The following is a 20,287-nucleotide window of genomic DNA, read 5'->3' on the forward strand; positions in this document are numbered from 1 at the left end:
TACACTCTCATCTTTTAAATGTAAATATAGATTGTTTTAAATTCAAAATTCAGCAGAATAATTCTTGGGGTATTTGCCATTTTTTTTTTTTGCTTTGTCTCTTGTGTTTGTCTTTTCTTATTTGCAATTTAGTGTATATTTTCTAATGGTATAGATTTACTCTATCTACTCTGTATATCTTTGATTGCAATTTGTATCCTATTCATCTGTAAGGGAATCAGCCTTGATAAGTCCTATATGTTTTTTTTCTGATTCCCACACATGCTAAGTATATCTTTTTGCATCGTTCTCTTATTTCCAATGTAAGCGTAATGTGCAATATGTTATGTCTGTGTATTTGTGTTTCTTTTTGTATCCTATTCATGTGCAGTTTAATGTTTCCAGGTTAGCATGCCTGTACAGTGACGGGGCGATCGCGAAACATTTAACTGCAAATTACTTGAATATGAGACCATTCTGAAGCAAATAGTTTTCACACAATAGATATATAATGTACTCTTAAATGAATCCCACAAGGATTGGAACAATCATCCCCCAGCATTCCCACTGATTCCCACTGATCAGTTACTAGCCATCCCCTTTAATGGTGCAGGGCAGGGATCAATTCCACCCTCCCTGCACCAGTTGTAGTAGCCATTTAATCTCAAGTTGCACATGAGCGTCTGTTGGGGAGCAATCTCGGGCATCCCACTAACAGGTTCAACAGCTCCAGGAACCACAGCCTCTTTGACTGGTGTGGGGCTATCAGAACTACTGCGGCTTGGTCCTCCCTGATCTTCTGTAGGACCCGCAGGGGTAGGGAATGGGCGGGATCTTGTATGCGCGGAGATCGCTCCAACTGAGGGAGAATGCGTCTAGGGCTGCTGCTACCAGGTCGCGAACCCGGGAGCAGTAACGGGGCAGCCATGCATTTAGGGATAATGCTAAGAGATCTATGTTGAGAGGCCCCAGCATTTGGATCAGTAGTTTAAATACATCCATGTGGAGGTCCACTCGGATGGAAGATGTAGCCCTTGTGACAAAAAGTTGGTGACTAGATTGTCATTGCCAAGAATGTAAAAGGCCATTGACATGTTTTGTGAGTAGTACCACATCCATAGCTGCACTGCCAAAGTGTTCAGCTGGATGGAGCACATGCCTCCTTGCCTGTTGATGTAGGCCACTACTGTGGTATTGTCCATGCGGACAAGGACAGTGCAGCCCTGTACAAGCTGGCAAAAGTGGTGGTGAAGGGCCAGCAGTACCACCCGTAGTTCCATTACATTGACATGTTGAAGTGCAATGTGGGATGGCCAACTGCCATGGGCTGTTAAGTCCACTGCAGTGGCCACCCCAGCCCTGCAGCAAGGTGTTTATCATAACTGTGACAGATGGAACCACTGTATGAATGGGCTTGCCCTGTGAGGGAGGCAGGAGCAGTCCACAATCAAAACAGGGTATGGGCGTGTGGGGCAACAAGTACGATTTTGAGAAGGGGGTCGCAGTGTGTGGTGTAGTGTCAAAGAATGTGCAGTTGAAGGGTACGCATTCACAGCCTGCAATCCCTGAGCACATAGAGGCTGGCTAGGTACCCAAGGATGCGAAGCCATTGTCTGGAGGGGTGCTGCTGGTGGCGTGAGCGATCGAGCTGCTTTCACGATGGTGGATGAGGTATACTGGTGGTATGGAGAGGCGCAAATGATCTGCGATCTCCTCCACTGCCCCTTTTACCAGCATACCAGCAAGGGGGGGGGGGGCGGTCTCCCAGGCAAGGGCCTGAAGTTCTGCAGGCCTGGGGGGGGGGGGGGGAGGGAAAACGGATGGCCCCATTAGGTAGGGGTGGATCAAGTCCACAGAGTAGCCCCTTAGACTACCAACAACATGAAGAGGTTGTCCATTATGATGTGCCAGGTGGGCGCGTAGGAGAGGAGTCTGCCACGAATGCGTCCTGCTGTCCCAAGTGCTCAGTGGTGGGTCGAGCCTCACCTGTGACCCCCCGTGGGGCGTAGCATCGCTGTCTGGTTGGTTGGTAGTTGGGCAGGGCTGGGTGTGAGGGGTGCTGCAGCCTTGGGTGGGAAAACACTAAAGCTGGGAATTCAATTCTCTAGCCTGTTGATGGATGGCAATCTCCTCTCTGATGCATGGGGCAAATTGCACGGAGAAGTGGGGGGGCCTCGAAGGGGACCCTGCAAAATATCTGCGCACTGTGCTGCTCCATGAAGCTGAGCACTTGGAGTCAAGTCACACCAGTGGTGGGTTGTGAAGAGGGCCAAACAAGTAGACTGCTGTTAGATCAGCTTGGTAAGAGTCAGCAGTAGGGAGGACAGCAGTGAGCAGTCTTCCCCAAGACCGCTAGCTCATCCGCCTATGCTGAAAGGTTCGCGAGGGCGCCTGCGTAGGCAGCAAAGTGCATCACTGATCCCGAGAGCTGAGCCATCTGTGCCCAGCAGTGGTTATCGTCCATGAAGGAGCGCCGGTGCAGAGGATTTCCCCAGTGATGTCATCGCCCAGCACTAGCACCTTAGGGCGGACGTCCACTAGGGCGCGGACAAGCCCAGGCAGGGTTGCGGAAGCAAATTCTGTCATTTCGGCATCCTGTCCGCATCAGACGCGGAAAAAATGTGCGAATCGGCTCGTCCTGGGACATTCCTAGAAGTGTCCTAGGAATCACTCCAGAAGAGTGCGAAATACCTCGGAATATGCTAATCATAGCCGGGCAGCACAGAAACATCAAGGATTACACCAGGAATGAATCAGGATGTCTTCTGGACAACATAAATTAGACATGCGGACAATACCAGGAAAATGGAAAGGTATAAATTTGGCACTGACTCTGAATTTTCCTCATTTGACTGCTAGCCGTCATGGAGGTCACACCAGCCAAAATTAGCTTTGCCCTATTGCTTCAAATACCAGCTGTGAGAGATGCTGAGATAGCACTTATAGCGCACAGGTCAGTGAGGCATGTCGGTGAGGCATCACAGACCCGATACATGGAATGCTTTACCCGACTCCCTACAAACACAGACAACTCTGTTTTCTTTCAAAATTAGTTTAAAGAAATATATTTTAACTCAATATATTTAGTAAAATAGAGTATAATAATTGATATTAGTTTGTTTATGTTTTGGTCTGAATTTATTATTATTATTATACTAATATACTAAAGAATAATCACATATCATAAAATGACTCCAACAAAAATGTTCAACTCACCTATTGCACTCGCACAGCACTCACTCACATCTTCTTTTCCCTCTAAAGCATACTATTGTAATGTAGAAAAATTTGTGTTGCTTCTTTGTCATTTGGTTATGTTTGGCTTAAATTTGTCACATTGATGTAATTTATTTTTTATTTGATTTGATTTGAGAAGCAAAATAAATACAAACAAACGAGCACTGGCTCAGGTCCCTTTAGGATGGTCATTATCAAACAAGTTAAACAATTTTCAAGCTTATAACACAGTAGGCCCTACTTTTAACATAAGTATATACAGTATGTGACCCTGCACCACAAAACCAACAAAAAGTTGCCAGACATGGATTTTCAGTTAAGGGCAGATTCTGAAAGTACAAACTCTAAGCTTTAAAATGATGTATAAGTCCATTCAAATGGACTCCCCTAACCTATCTAAACACTGGAAAGAAAGCACACACTCTGGAAAAGTGTGAACTGAGAAAAGAGGCTCTGAAGTATACGGTCTATTCAAGCGCTTAATCTTTACCAAGCCGTGCAAACTGTGCCATGAAAGGGACAAAACACAGGATGCAAATCACCGGAGCAACAACAATGAAGGGATTATCAGACTAAGCTGAAATTGAGCATGTTTTATTAGCACATTCTGCCCATGATTAATATAACTTTCAAAGCAGTAGTGTCATCCTTTCAAAAGCTATGACTTGAAAGTGAAGAATGTGCAAAGGATTTCAAGACATGAAAAGCAGCCTCTAAGTTATATCTATCATTCTACTCTTCCCCCAAAAAGGGCTGCAGAAAAACTGCTAAAAACACACTTTCCCATTCATGTTAAGATTCCAAACTGAAGAATAATGTAGGATAGCTTTTCCAGAAAATATGAAAAACTCAAGATTGACTTGGTTGAACTATTTCACCTTTTTGTGAGTCCTCACTTAAAATCAAGGTTGCGACTTTTTGTTTGTTTTGTGGTGCACGGTCACATATATAGGCCCTATGCCAATTTATATATAAAAAAATGACCTAGTTCCACTTTTGTGGTGTTTGAGTTGGGCGGTCACATTTAAAGCAAACTAAATGATGCACTATCATATTGTATAGATGTAATGGCAACTATTAAAAATCCCTTAAATGAAAATGACTTCTGAAAAGAACGCAAAAAACCAAAGTTTACTCGTAGCGGAGAGTGCTGCTTCTTCTTTTTCCTAGTTACAGTTGGCAAAATATCCACTGCCTTCTGCTTTGCTTCCTTCATTTGGGACTGGAAAATGCTGATATTTACCTTTTCCTAATCAGTGGAAGAGAGGCTTGATTGTGGGGCTTGCATGGGGATCTCGCCTCCCTTATTGGTCTTTTTGCGTTTCATTGCCATAATGCTGCATTGATCTATTTTTTCAACTTTCAAAATCATTTCGCTCATGGAACGTGTTGACTCTTCATGTCTTGATCACAAAATGTCCGCATCGGCTCCAGACACTTGCATATATAGATCCTCATCAGCTCCGCGCTGTCCTAAAACATTCCTGGTTTCTTCCGCTTTCATTCGCGAAGCTCTCCCACACCGCGGGATTCTTTCAGGAGCGTCTGCGGAAGGAGCGGAAGGGTTCCCGACAGGCGGGATGTCCTGAGGACATCATCAGGACAAGTTGCCGAAGGTGTCAGGAAGTTTATTTCCGCGTCCAAATTTTGGTCTCGCTCAAAATTTGGACGCGGAAATTTTTCTCTCTCCCGAAGGTGCGGAAACGCCCGGACATGTTTAGGACAGTAAGCAGACACTCTCAGGAACGTGCGGACAGGTTGCCGAACGAGTACGGAATACCAAATTTGCTTTCCAGGTCTTGTCCGCATCTTGTCTGTGCCCTAGTGGACGCCTGGTCTTAGGGGCTAATTATTTGGATGCAAAGTAGTGCTCATAGTTGCTTGGTTTGAACAAGAATGAGTGATCTAGATTGGCAGGGCTGCCACGAAACTGGTCCTCCCCAGCCAGGAAGTCCACCATAAGGGGAATGCCAGGGGCTGGGCAGGGGGAGTGCGGAAGAGGAGGGATGCTTGTTATTCCTGCTCAGCGTGTTCTGGTTTGACAGCATAGTACTCCCCTAGATATTGGAGGAGCACCTGTGCCTCCTCCAGGAGAAAATGGTGGTGGTGGGGAGGGGGTTCTGCATCAGCAGGGGTGGCGCCCACAGGTGGTTGTAGATGGCTGACCAGTCGGAGTCTGCCAAAGCAATGAAGGGGTTGGTGGTATGAGCATGGCTGGCGGCTGCTTCCAGTTCATGCGGGGGAGGGCACAGCATGGCTGGCGGCTGCTTCCAGTTCATGCGGGGGAGGGCACCGCATGGATGCGGGGCGGGGGTGGTGAGTGGGTGACGCTGCAGATACCACCCAGGCTAGCCAGGGTAGCTATAGCAGCAGGTGGTATAGCAGCAGGCCGTGTTCACCTGCAACGGCTTGGACGAGTGAGAGAAGGGCTGCAGTAGTTGTGGAAGCGGAGCCGTCTCGGAGCCTGCACAGCTGTACTGGCGATCTCAGCCAACCAGGACCGGGGGAGGCAGGCCTGCACCCATGCGTGGGGAAAACTTGGTGGCAAGGCTGGGAGGACGGCACTTGGGGTGCAGGGTTAGTCCCACCGCGCTGGGGCGTCAAGGTCAACGGGAGGCAGTGCCCTGTCACACTGTCCCTGGATGAGTTTGCAGAGGGTAGCCATGGTCGAGAGGGCTCTTCCAAATCAGTATTGGAAGCTGAAGAGGTGGGTTTAGGGGGCCGCCAAGCCAAAAGGGTCTGCAGGGAAGGGGCAGGGAGGTACGGATCTGGCCGCGAGCCAGGTCTCCCTGGCCACCCAGGGTGCTGCTGTCCACCTCAAACAGGTGTCCTAAGGGGCTGTGCAGTTGCACACTTGATGTTGCAGGCACCGGGCGTGGGCGTCCCCTTTGAGTAGGGGATGGCAGCAACTGTTGCAGTGTGGCATGGTCTCATTGTGGAGGAAAAATAAGACATAAAGAGCAGTGATACTTACCTGTCTTGTGAGGGAGAAAAAGGTAGGTTACAGTTTAAAACAATTTGAGTACTGTAAAGATAAGATATACTTACCAGCTAAAAGGGGAAAGAGTTGCATGGTAAAACAGTACATAGGATAAGAAGGCCAAGGGAGTAGTTCTCGGGCTTTACCTAAAAAAAAAAAAAAAAAAAAAAATCCAAGTATGGCAGGCAAGGAAGAGTCGAAGGTCCAGTACAGGTGAGTAAAGGGAGTGCACTGTGAAGGCAGGCTGGGTTTAAAGGGGCATTCCAGGCGATTTTCATAATTTCACATCATGTAGTACATAAATGAACAGCTCGATGTTTAGATTTATGGAATTTATTGTGGTTTTTGAGCAGAGAAACAATACTTTGAAAAACCTTAAATGAATTACACTGAACAAGGATGATAACATAGGAGGTTCACATATTCCAGAAATGTAGCAGTGTAATTCCATTACAATACCGCTAGCTTGCGAGTTCACCTGTGTATAATCTATGCATGCCTTCTTTTGTTCAACTTCCTTGAGCCCCAACTCATGCATTCTTGTGGTGATCCTGCCATGTCATCATCCTTGTTCATTGCAATTTGTTTTAAATTTCGAAAATTTTCTTATTTTTCATCCCAATTATCATAAATTCTGAAACTCTGTCCTCAATATAACTAATTTATAGTGGTTCAAATGTAAAAATCTGAAAATCATCCGGACGTCTCCTTTAATTCCCCGAGAGAGACACTAAGTGTCGGAGCTCGAAGCCAAAATTTGAAGGCTCCAATAGAGATAATGGTTTGGATGGCCAGCCATAGCTGTGAGCCAGTGAACCAGAAGGAAATTTGGTGTCAAGCCACTCGCCATAGATGTGGGGAAATGCAGCCGTGGCATGATGGAAAAGTACTGAGCCTTACTCTCGGAGCTCCGTGCCTTGGGTAGGGTGAGAGTGAGCCAAACGAGAAATTCATGGCAGCGGGAAGTTTAAATAAGTTCCCTAGTGTTATCAGGCTGCCAAAGGACATGGGGAAGCGTGGTATATAAGGTTATGACGCTTTACTAAATGGGTCAGAATTTTTAACGATGTACAATTAAGCCAAAACAACACCAAATTTAAAAAGTTGGAATTACTCAAAATCATCTATCTTACCTGAAAGAGTATCATTCAAGTTTTAATATGAACCCAATTATACCAGGATCTTCCCAGAGGAACAAGTTTTTATTCACCGCGGAAGTTTACCATGTCCAGAGCAGCGAACGTCCGTGAGGAATAATACTGCACATACATTTGAATACCATTTAACATAGTATGTAATGATCTGATTCAGTTTAGAATCGTAACGAAATATCTTAAGGGATATGTGTATGCTTTGGCAGAATATTAAGCTTGTATTCTTAACCTGTAAGGGATGGTAGACAACTGATGATTTAACCAAATTCATTATTTCTGTTGAAATATTACTCTTTCGCTAAACAATTTCTGCAAGTTACGCGCATTCTACAAAAACACAATATTTCAACCTCTTATTTCACTATCCCATACTTTAATCCTTACTCCCAAATAATAAGATGCTATTTTAAGATGCAGCTGATCGAGGCAGTCTCTATAACCCAACAAACATAGCATAGTTTTCATCACAGAGGTTCGCATACAGCTCACGGACGTTCGGGACAAAGAAGATACTGAAAAATGCAGTTCTCTGTGGAGTTGGAAACGCGTTCTTTTCACGACAAACAGTGATTTCATGTCGAGAACAAACTCCTCTGCAAAATCCTGAATAATTAATTCATATAATCTATTCCTAACGGACGTTCGCTGCTCTGGACATGGTAAACTTCCGCGGTGAATAAAAACTTGTTCCTCTGGGAAGATCCCAATAATATAATTAATTCTCAATTATAAAAGCTTGTTTATCTTTTCATGCTGAGGAATAAAAAAACCCACTTTTTCCATCTCTAGTAGATGAACGTACAAACGTACGTGTAATCTCACTGACGTAGTCCATCTGATGAAACATTACGCCTTGTCGCTAGTATGTTCCATCAAGCAAATCAGTGAACCCTGTAATTATAACGACTACCATTTGTAAATCTACACTTCAGGTTAAAACAATCAAATGAATAAGACGAGAAATGTCGCTAAGGCGACTGGTATGCCTCTGCCATAATGCACGATTCTCCTAATAGGTCTATAGTACATGTAGACAATGTGTGATTACATTTTCACAAAATTGGCAAAATATTAAAATGACAAGTTTGTCACAAATGTGTTTAATATTCACCTTCCTTGACCTAGGTTTAATTGGATGAATAGGAGAGCATGTACTTGGGGATTTAAGGACTTTAACTTGACTTTGACCCATTCATAAGTTTATGCATTGAGTAATTTTCAAGGTATGGAGAAAAAGTGCAATTTCTACAATGAAAAGTTCATTGGTCCCATTTTCATCTGGCCTTTGACCCTAAAATTCATAGGATAATCACTGTCAGGCACAACATGCATAAATACGTAGTAAGTTTCAAGATAACTTGAGCCACTTCTGAGATATGGAGGAAAAAGTTAGTTCAGCACGTTTCCTTGATCTTTGACCTTTTGACCTTTGAGACAAACAAAAAAAAAAAGAAGAAAAAAGAAAGCTTCCAGAGAATCTCCATTAGGTTATACATGCATACACCAAGTGTAAAAAAAAAAGAAGATAATCCTGCTGGCATTGCATAAATATGAGGGAAATAGTAAAATTTTGAAGTGTTGCCCTTGACCTTTGACCCCTGACCTTTGACTCATGAACCCTAAATTCTCTAGATATTCACTGCCAGTCAGTACATGTATATATACTATGTTCCATGAAGATACCTTGAACAATTTCCAAGATACAGAGAAAAAAGTTAAGTTTTAATATTTTTACTTGACCTTTTGACCTTTGACCTCATGACCCAAACTTTCACCAAAGAATCTTAATTGGGTAATACATGTATACACTAAGTTTCAAGAAAATATCTTCAGGCATTGCATAGATATGGTGGAAATAGTGAAATCTTACGTATTTGACCTTGACCTTTTGACCTTTGACCTTGAGCATGTGCACCCAAAAGTTGATAGGCACAACTTCACCCCCTAATACACATACATGCCAAGTTTCTTTAGGATACCTCCCAAGGTTTTTTAGTTCCGCTGTCCACAAAATTCATTACGGACGGAAGGACGGACGGATGGACAACCCGAAAACATAATGCCTCCGGCACCACTTCGTGGCGGAGGCATAAAAAAGTAATGTCATGTCTTGTTGGTTGTAAGCAGGCCATTGGTAACCTCACTATTTTCCACACACATTGCTTTCATTATCATTAACCAAATAAATTGGATGATGTTTTTGACAATTTTTTTTTTATTATAACTCTAGATGTCTTAACTGAAAATTGGTTATTAACCCAAGTCCTTTAAAAAAAAAAAAAAATAGAAGATCACATTGAGAGTTGACGGATTTCAAAAATTTAACGCTCCCATGTAATCATGATATACTGCATATCCTTGAGAACGAACATATTCATCAAAATTTCGTAATCATGAATGCAAAATGTGCTTATAACCATGACAATGAACACAGTCACAGGTGGATATGACAAAGAACTGACAAAGAAACACAAAAGAAATGTGCTCCGTTATCGAAATACAAAGTTTAGCTTGCGGAGGGCAAACGCTTTACGTTTCAGTATGTATAAATAGAAATAGAATAACGAACCTTAAAGGAAACCAAAACGATGGGTTTTCGAGTTCATAACTGTATTAAGGGCACCTGTAGCTTCAATTTGATGTATAGATCACACAAATTGGCCATCTGAATAGCCCTTTATCAACTCATAAAAGAACCTGGCAAAATGTACATTCGTTGTGTCGTCTGCTACAGTGGGGTCCGCCATGTTTACACTTTCCGGTGAGACCCCCTGCGTAGTTGTGACGTTTTTTGTGGACATAAACAAACCCCAGCGCAGCTGCAGTATTGCAGCTCACACGTTTAGCTATGTGCTTTGCCAGGCATACGGGTGGTCCAACTGGAGTGGGAAATCTCCGGGGAGAAGTTTTCATCCCATCCCCGATCCTCTGAAGGAGCCAGAATTGTGTAGGCGGTGGTTGGCTGCACTTAAAGTTGAAAAATTCGGGTAAAGTACATATAAAATCGACAGAAACAATGTCGTTTGCAGCGACCACTTCCTTGCTGACCACTTCGAGGATGACATGCGGGCTCGGCTCATGGGGACAAAGCCTCGGAAAATCCTGAAAGTAGGCGCCGTACCTTCTATCTTCTCGTTTAGGCCGCCGTCAAAAGTGAGGGCTGGAACCGAGAAAAGATTAGCGAGAGCTTCTGAGAGACAGGTTTGTTTTTATTTACTTATTTTGTCGTGAATTTTGATGAATAATTATGTCTGTTTTGTAGGTTTTCATTGTTGCTTCTGCCCGCGCGCGTTACTATAGTACACAACACATGCAGGCTTGTTACGTTACGCATGAAATGTGCAGCTAGCTGGAGCTGCAGCCTTCTTTACGAATGACAGGCGTGATCAAGTTTGACACCGAATGTTTACAGGTCCCACAAATTCTAAAATAGTATGCCAACATTGAAAAAAATGCAAGATTTCCATGAAGAATGAAACATTGTTGTATTCCATTATGATACTGACATTCAAGTACATGGAAATCTTCGTATAAACCTCCATGTCGCACAGCCTCGTTGCAGCAGCAGTATCAGCCACAAGCTTGTGCATACCGCACGGCAGCCTTTGGTTTGCCCGGGTGTGGTCTGTTGAACTCATCACCTGACCCTGTCTGATGATTAGTACACCATGGCATAGGCTAGATTAGGCATCTACATCCAGCTTCAACTTCAGGCATACCTACCGTAAATTGATATCCTTTGATAGATCTACATTTGACATTAACATCATATGGAAAAAATTAAGCTCTATCTTTGGTTAATTTACAGATCAAATAGAATTCTTTTTCAACTCACAAATGACTAGAAATTGTTATTTCAAATAGATCTATTTAGTAATTGAGAGTTATTTTCTCACTTTAACCACGGCCACAAATCCCACAGCCAGCTCTCGATGTACTTGGTAGGTTTGAGGGCAGGCCCGTAGCCAGGGGGGTGCATCTGGTGCGTACGCATCCCCCAAATCAGCCAAAAGGTTCCCCTTTTTTTTCAGCTCCTGCTGGTAGGCGTTTGAGTATTGAGAGGTTGGGGGTAATGTAGATCTATAAAATGTATTTATTTTTTATGGCGTGCCAGAAAAAAAAGCACCCCCCCCCATGAAAAATCCTGGCCACCGGCCTGGTGGGGATGATAGTCGCAAGTAGTTGTACTGTGCGCGCTGGGGGCTGACTTTACCCGCCGCTAGGCCGAGTTTACCCATAACTACGGTACGTCTATACACGTTGTGTGCAACGTGCATGAAAAAGATGCTGCAAGCTGGGGAATGAGTTGCCGTATATGCAACGCTGTATTAAAACAAAGTAAACATACAATTTTCAATCTTTAAAAATTTAATGCAAAGATATATATATATATATATATATATATATATATATATAAATACTTTAATGAATGTTACTGCACGAAAATTTTTTTTCTTCAAAAATTATATATTAATCTTAATGAACAGCGAACACGTACGCGTTCGCAATTGGCGATATTTCGGATATTTCGGCTTGGGTAAGCTCGTTCAAAATTAAGACTAATTTATTTGATTCATTGGCACGTTTTGGTCCAAAATAAGATTGTAGATTATTAAAATATTTTTTTAAATTATAGTATTCATTATAAATATTCAAATTATGCTTAGATAGTAGAGAATATGAATTTAACAGAATCAAAACGTACAGTTAAAGGTTTAGGGGAATTGACCAATCAGCGTTAGTCCAAAAATACGTCACAAACCCCGGGGAGGTCAAAATGAATGGAACTGTACATGGCACTCTCTGAGCATCTCAGAGAGCTGAGAATGCTTCTAGAATTTGCGTTTTGTTTCTAAATAGAAGATATATGAAGGGGTGAGTCGGGTACCATTGGAATAGGTGAAATATATACTTTTTTTATACATGTTTAATTGTCTTTTGGGTTTTGGTTTGCTTTAAGAATAGTGAATCTTGATTAACAAACTTTGGGAATAAGAACATTTTTAATGAGGAACCGCATGAATTAATTACAAACCTTTTTTTGTTTGTTTTCGGAATAACAAACCTTTGGAATAATGGATCCCGTGAATAATGGACATTTGGAGAAACGAATCGTTGCAAGAGCAAACGTATCAACGTGCGACCTCAAGCCTATTACTAAATCATCACTTTTTTAACATGTGTTTTCAAAGTAAGCACAAAAGCACAAACGACTTGACGATCTCTCTGTCTCTTAAAAGTAAAATTAAAAAAAAATATATGAGGCAGAATTGCAAATTAACATTGCTTTTCACTGATGAGTATAAAACACCATGTCACGATAAACGGAGGATGTGCGTGTTTTCATCAGAGAATAATTGTATACTGCATTATTTTTGTTCGCTTATGACGAAATTTCGATGAATAAAAAATGAAAAAAACACCCTAAGAAACAGCCCCTCCAGAGGAACTCAGTATAACGGGAGTGCACTGGCAATTCTTTTCTCTATGTGTTGGAGCTCAATCCCTCCTCAGTTTCTTCTCATTTTTATTCAACTGCATTCACTTTTGGGCATGAGAGACTCAGTGATTTAGTAATATTTCAAGTAACATTAACTCATCGTACAGTGATATATTTGTAATCATCAGATTTCTTTTCTCGGACGGAACGTCCCTGAGTGAAACTTATAGAACCTAAAACAGTGCAAATTGTCTCCAAAACCTCATCAGAAAGAAATTTAAATGCACAGAAATTACAGATTATGTAAAATTCTAGTTTCCTATAACTTGGTTTTCAGTGTTTAGCTGTATTTATATAATTAGAGGGAATACAAGGATGAAATTGCAAGCAAATTTTGAGCTGTTTGTTCATTATGAACACGTACCGCCTTAACAATTCTGAAACTACTGCTCTAAGTCTCTTGTTTACTTTGTACAACTTTACTTTTCTTTATTTGAGCTTAAAGTTTTAAAAAATAAAGGACACTTTCAAGACAAGTTATCCCTATCGGTCGGATTGCTTACGTTACGGACGTTCGCTGAAATTGTCACGGACATTCGTTCTACCACTAGGGTCATGTTCCAGGATGGATAACTAATCGACAGAGAGCACATAGCCTTCCTAACTCTTTCAAAATTTTGAAAAGGTATTTTCAATGCAAATTATTAGAAATTTGACACCCTTTCAATGTATATATTTTTTACAGAGGAAGTAGGAGGTGGATTTTCAGAGAAAATATTCAAAATTTGCTTGGTTTTCGGTGAATTGTATGGTCCAAAAACTGCAGACGAGCCCCAGTCCTCTCCAAACATGGCATGCAGCTCCTCGGCTAGAGAGCCAGAGGTGAAATGTACCTGTGCCATTAAAGGAAGATGGTGCCCCACTCGATAATGTTTTGATCATCACGGACGTTCTTTTTTTCTCGGAGGTTCGCCTAAAAATGTAATTACAGTTCCCATTTGACAAGGGATAGACGAAAACTCAAAAAAATACATAGACCCTATTACCATGTGGCTAGATCTTTGTTGATTACAACACAGAATATCGTCAATAACGTTTAATGGGCTACGATCTTTATTAGTAAATAGCGGACGCACGTCCGTGACGAAAACTGTGTATAATCTTGCATAAAAGAATGTTACGTCCCATGTACAGCCAGCAGACATACAATTTTTGCAGGATATGTAAATTAGGTGGAACACCAAATTTTCGTATGTAACAGTTGGGACAAGGTGTACTTTGCAGCAGCGATAGACATAAAAGCATCACGGACGTTAGTCTGTTTAGGACTTTGATATTTCAATTGTTCTCTGTAATTCTATACATGCTCATACAGTTCTTACAATTTTGTGGTACATACCCATGATATGTCAGATCCAGAACACGGTCAGATAAGCGATGTCACGTACCTTAAAAAGGCACATCAGTGGTTTGAAAAACATAAATTATTGTGAAAGTAGCAATTTTACCGTATTTTTGCGCTTTAAGTCCTTGTAAAATGCAAAATATCAGTCAAAAGTAAACCAACCCATACATTTCCTGAAAGGAAATTTACCAGGCTTTGAGATGACATGAAAGAAACTGGTTTCTTACATCATCCTGATGTGTTCTTAGAAGGGAAAGAGTGTCATAAGGTGCGAAAATTCTCACTCAAATATATAGTGTCCTGCCCAGTGGAGAAGCCAGGGCGGAGGCCATGGTTTCTTTGTACAATAAAACATTTATTGAACAGGGAAGGCAAATTATTAGCTCTTGCTATAATAAACCTGGAAGGTTACTTAGCTACCAAAAAGGGTGGGTCTGACATGAACGTGGTCCTTGCCATTTATGGGAGGAAGCAGCTCCGGTGAGTCCACGAGGTAGCAGTTGCACAAGAAGAGGGAGTCATAGGAGACCTCTCAGCTCCATGGGTCACAAGCAGAAAAAGAGGACGATTCAATGGAGGACAGGAGCTGTGCGTGGTAAGTGGCTGCTTTTGTTTTTTATTAGTTTCTCTGCGCTTATATATGCTCTCGGGTTTCTTGGCGTAGCCGGAAAAATAGCATAGTTTTGAGAGACAGGCGGCCAGTTGTTTTGAATGTAGATTAAATTTTCCCCTCAAGAACAATTTTCTGGTAATACATGTACACTAAAGCCCCGTCTTAACATGTCACAAAGTGCAGGGTAGCCTTGGGGTAGCCTGCGGTGAAGATTGTTTTTCGGAGAAGATTGTGTCTGTTAAGATGTAATGCGGTGGAAAGCCTCTGGAGAGCTTCCAGAGAACTCTTTTACCCAGTGATTGACCAGGGTAGACGCAGAGTAGCCTCTGGAGAACTCCCGAAGAACTGCCAGAGAAGGTGTCTGTTAAGACGCTCATGGGTGAATCTTACCTGGGGTGAGATGTGACCAGTGCTATGTCAGGTAACCAGCGCTGCATCACACATATCCCATGGCCCGAATTCTCAAAGGTGGAATAACTTTATTACACAGCTTATTCCGCCGATTTATTACGCCTCTTATGCAAATCAGGCCCTCGTGACGTAAAATGACGCGAATCTATTCTCAAAGGTGGAATAACTTATTCCCCGGAATAACTATTCCAGCTTTGAGAATTCGGGCCTATGTGTATTGAGCCTGACCAGACAGCAATGCAAAGCAGCACTGTGTGTAGTTGCCTCTGTATAATCATACAGTCGTCATGCTCGAGTTCTGAGAGTTGCATAAAATTATAATACAGACGCGCTCTGATTGCGTACGTGGTTAATGTTATGACTTATACTTTCTTTACTGTTTTTGAAAGATCCTACGAAAAGAGAAATAGAACACATTTTCTTGAGTTCAAATCCTGATGGAATCCCATTTTCTTTGTTCATTTTTCCACTAGTAAATTATATGTGACCCGCTACAACAAAAAGGTCCTAAAGTCGCGCACGGTCGAAGCCGTGAAAATCGAGTTTGAAGTCAGAGCATCAAAATTGGTCAAAACTTACGATTTTCTGATTTTGATATATTATTGGAGTCTAACATATCTTCTATCATCTGTCGAAATTTTGAAGCAAAACGATCAAAGGAAAGACCAAAAAATAGCGTTTTTCTGAGCCATGTTTTTTTTTGGCATTTCAACGAAGCAGAGACTGGTTCGAAAATTTGGATTGAGCGCCACAGACAGGTTCCGCCCCTAACAACGACCAGAGTGATCTCATTGGTCAGTTTGCTGCTTGCTTCTAACCGAAGCGTGAAGCTCGCACACTGCCCAGTCGACTGGTGCGTGCGGGCGGGATGCGCTATGCTCAGCCGCTTCTCACATCCTGGTCACTGATTGGTTGGTGAGGAGACCGCTGACGCTGATGTGCTTGAATGAACTCTTCGGGAGTTGCTAGGGCTTACCTTCTATTGTCCAGAGGTGAACACTGACTTGCGTGTCCCTTGATCGCGATTGCGTCGAAAGGAAGACTTTTAGGGCGCTTTTCTTGAAACAGTGATTTTCCAGACGTCTCGACATGCTCTCTTTTAAACATCGATATCTCCGCAGCCGATTATTTTTATAAACTGTGTTATATATCAATTTAAAGCAGAAAGATTAGGGGATTATATCATGCAATTTTCAAATAATCAACCTCGCCCGACTTTAGGATCATTTTGTTGTAGCGGGTCACATATTTCCTTTCTGGTCAGATTTCTTCAGTTTGCGTTTGTTACATACTCAGAAAGCTTCATCACTTCAGTGATACCTCGCATTTGTCCCGAAGTTGAATTATCCTTTGGGTTTCTGCCAGGTTCAAGTGTGTGTGTGTGTGTCACACACAAACACACTGCTATAGCTTCTGATCATTTGAGCATTGAGAATAAGGGTTTCTGGGACGAACCAGGGTGCTACATAACTTTTTGTTACCACTTGCCCAGTCGGGCAAGCAGATTTTCAAACTGTTGCAGAACACTTGCCCGAACATGAATTTTACTTGCCCGAAATGAAAGTCCACAAATATAAGAAAATGATATAGAAATTCACTTGTAAAGCCAAGGGCTTGATAAAACCCAATCATTTGAATAAACAGCACATGTGGGGAGTAACAAACTTGGTTTGATATAATGAGTGTTGGTGTTGGATTGGTGGGACTTTTTCATGTAAGTGTTGGGAAGTAAAGATGGCTTCAAAACTTTTTGCTTGCCCAATTCGGGCAAGCATTTTTTCTCATCATTCCAAAACACTTGCCCTACTTTGATTTTTTCTTGCCCCGGGCAATTGGGCAAGTGCTTATGTAGCACCCTGGACGAACACTGAACTAGGGCTTTCTATAGCTCAGTCGGTAGAGCACTGGGCTAGCATCTGGAGGTCTCGGTTATATTTCTTTCTGGTCAGTTTTCTTCTGTTTGCATTTGTTACTCGAAAAGCTGCATCACTTTGATGATCACTCACATTTATCCCTAAGTTGAATTATCCTTTGGGTTTATGCCAGGTTCAAGTGTAAGCTTGTGAAACACATTACTACATCTTCTGACCATTCAAGCATTGAGAACTGAGGGTTTCCGGGATGAACACTGAACTAGGGCTTTCTATAGCCCAGTTGGTAGAGCCACGGGCTAGCATCCGGAGGTCTTGGGTTCGAATCCTGATGGAATCCCATTTTCTTTGCTCATTTTTCTATTAATGAAATATATTTTCAACATAAACATATTATAAGGAAAAACAATAGGCCTAATTAAAATGCCTCTGTAGATAACAGGGCCTACATGCCTCACTCAGTACAAAGGTGCACATTAGTACACAATTATGTATGCTACTGTAATGAAAATTATGTGAAATGCTTCCACTTCCAGCTAATTGATTGGTCAAGGACAGCATATTCTCTCCGGAAAAGTTTTTTTGAGCGATGCCTGTTAAAACAGGGCACTCATTGTTCAACCTGTGTTTATGAAATCTGTGGAATGTCAATGCGAGGTGATTCTTCGTTGGAGAATGCCTGGAGAGGTCTGTCAAGATGGGGCTTAAGTTTCAAGAAAATACCTTCAGGCATTGCATAGACATGGGGAAATGGCAAAATTTTGAGAATTTGACCTTGACCTTTGACCTTGAGCATGTACACTCAAAAGTTGACAGGCAGAAAATTTATTCACTCATACATACACATGCCAAGTTTTGCTAGGATACCTCAGTTTTTAAGTTATGCTGTCCACAATATTGATTACGCATCGACTAAAAACAAACAAACAGTATGCCTGCGGTGACACTTCGTGGTGGAGACATAAAAAGAAAACCAACTTCAATCAGTTCAAAAGTTGAAATAACAGAAAAGTGCCGCTATTGGGAAAATGACAATTATAACTTATTACCCTCATTTTCCTTCAGTTCTGATGTGATTAAGAAGTTGAACAACTTCTGCACTTCCTGGAGAGAGATCACATGATATCTTTCACTTTCACAACAATGGTTACACAGACTCTGCTGTCTTGAGACCACGCAGCAGAGACCTTTTTGAATTATCTGGCCGTTTTGAGAATTCTTTAGTTTGATGATGTGAGATCATCTGCAACAGACATTCCTGATTGTTTGAGTTTGCGTTGTTGAGTTTACGTCTAGCTTTCATGATGGCTTGTTGTGCACAGTAGGCCTACCTGGCAAATTTCACAATGATAGGCTGGTGGTGCAGCTTGCTGTCTGCCGTGTAAGAAGACGAGGCTTCACTCACGGATGATAACGACATTCTCTCCGGCATCGCTCCCCCCGATGTAAGAAGGGCGGTTGCAAGCAAAAAGGAACGCCTCAGGCAGATTTAAGACGAAAGACATCCCCTTTTGGCCATGCTGTGCTACCACGCCTGAAATCACGCAGAAGCTTCCTGGCCACTGTCTCCCCCTTAGAAAGCAACGTATCAACAGAACGTATGAAACTGTAGGATGACAGATTAAGGGAATCCGGATACGACAATCACATGCAAATCAATCCAACTGAGTCACTCCCTGCAGGTTCCCAACAGCCATGGATCACCTGGCGTAGTTTGAACAGATTAAAATCGCACATGGGGAAGTGCAAGGCAAACATGCTGAAGTGGGGGTACACTGATAGCTCTGCAGAGTGTGAGTGAGGGCAGGGCAGCCAGACTATGCCTCATCTTCTGAGCTGCAATACAATGTTACAACCTTGTACCGAGAGGGACCTGGCAGTGGCGAATGACGTGGCTCTTGCATGCGCTAGACATTGGGAAATGGTTGTGTGATGACACGAGATGATGATGACGACGTTGATGTGGTCGGATCTTGCAAGGGATCTTGCAAGGGTGAGTGTTGATGCTCTGCTTGTTTGTGGGCATGTGATTGCTCTGAGGTTCGATGGCGTCCTGTTCCTTGACTTCCATCAATGTCACAGATGTCGATTTCAATACCTAGCTTTTATTTGGTGAGCTTGAGAACGATATCATCAGGATTCTCACCCCTGCTTTCCTACATTCAAAATACCTTCAAAGTTTCTTCGCGAATATTGTTCCGATTCTTTCACTTTGTCTTCCAGTTACTGTATTTCCTTTCTTTGTTCAATAAATTTTTGTTCCAATTCATCTATTTTCTTTGTCTTTTGGTCATTGTAAACTTCCAGAGAGAGGATTCTAGATTTAATGAGTTCAACTGGTGTTGTCATGGAGAGTTCCTGCCTGACCTTACTTACCCTCATTTCTTCATGCATGGCATGCTCAACTGTCTTTCACGGCAGTGAGAAATGCATTTTGCAAGAAATCTGTCATGATGGCATTTGGCTTGTCATTTGAAACCTGGCTGTGGCTTTGTGACTTGTGGACATTTGAACAGGTTTCACAACATTGAATGCAATTCCTATTGAGATAGGGTGCTAGTTCTTGAGAATAGCAGGTCACAAGATGAGCATTTGTATGAGATAATAAGGCTTGAGGAGTGTAGCAGAGGCACGATATAGTATACTGTCATGGCAAGTATTTCAAGACCAGTAATCCATTTACCCCTGGGTATTCATGCAGTAGAGCAGGCTATTCTCAAGTTCATTGGTGTTTCTGTGGCAAATGTATATCCCTCAGGAACAGACGTGAACATGGGAAAACTTTGAGGTAGGATCCAAGAGGTGCTCGTCAAAGTTTTGCCTAACTACTAGTATGGGTTCTCCTCAGGCATCAAGAAAGAAAATGGCTTTTTCAGACATATATTGCTGTTTGAGACATGATTTTGATCCCATGGCATCACTGAATAACAACAGTAAGTTCTTTACATATTGATGATGTTGATGTAAATCCAAAATGAAAAATTTACACCCAAAATTTCAGAAAAATTGTGGAGATATTTACTTGTGTGTCATACACTGGCTGGCGCCCTCTCTGTCAAGTCCTTAAGTCCTTTTGAGCAATGCTTTTGTCTATTTGCATAGGATTCTCTTCCCTCATAGTGGTGACCGGAAATATTTTCCTTTAATGATGCTGACAAGGACACTTGACTGTCTGGTAACCTGAACTAGGGCACACT

The 20,287-nt window shown here is 42.2% G+C and overlaps 1 protein-coding gene across 2 annotated transcripts in view; it reads right to left on the reverse strand.

The window, feature by feature from the left end:
- Nucleotides 1-20,287, reverse strand: part of LOC140228638 (lysosomal acid phosphatase-like) — a 135,391-nt gene that overhangs the window by 13,056 nt on the left and 102,048 nt on the right. The window lies entirely within an intron of this gene.

The sequence above is a fragment of the Diadema setosum genome, chromosome 5 (genome assembly GCF_964275005.1).
Source record: "Diadema setosum chromosome 5, eeDiaSeto1, whole genome shotgun sequence".
Lineage (NCBI taxonomy): Eukaryota > Metazoa > Echinodermata > Echinoidea > Diadematoida > Diadematidae > Diadema > Diadema setosum.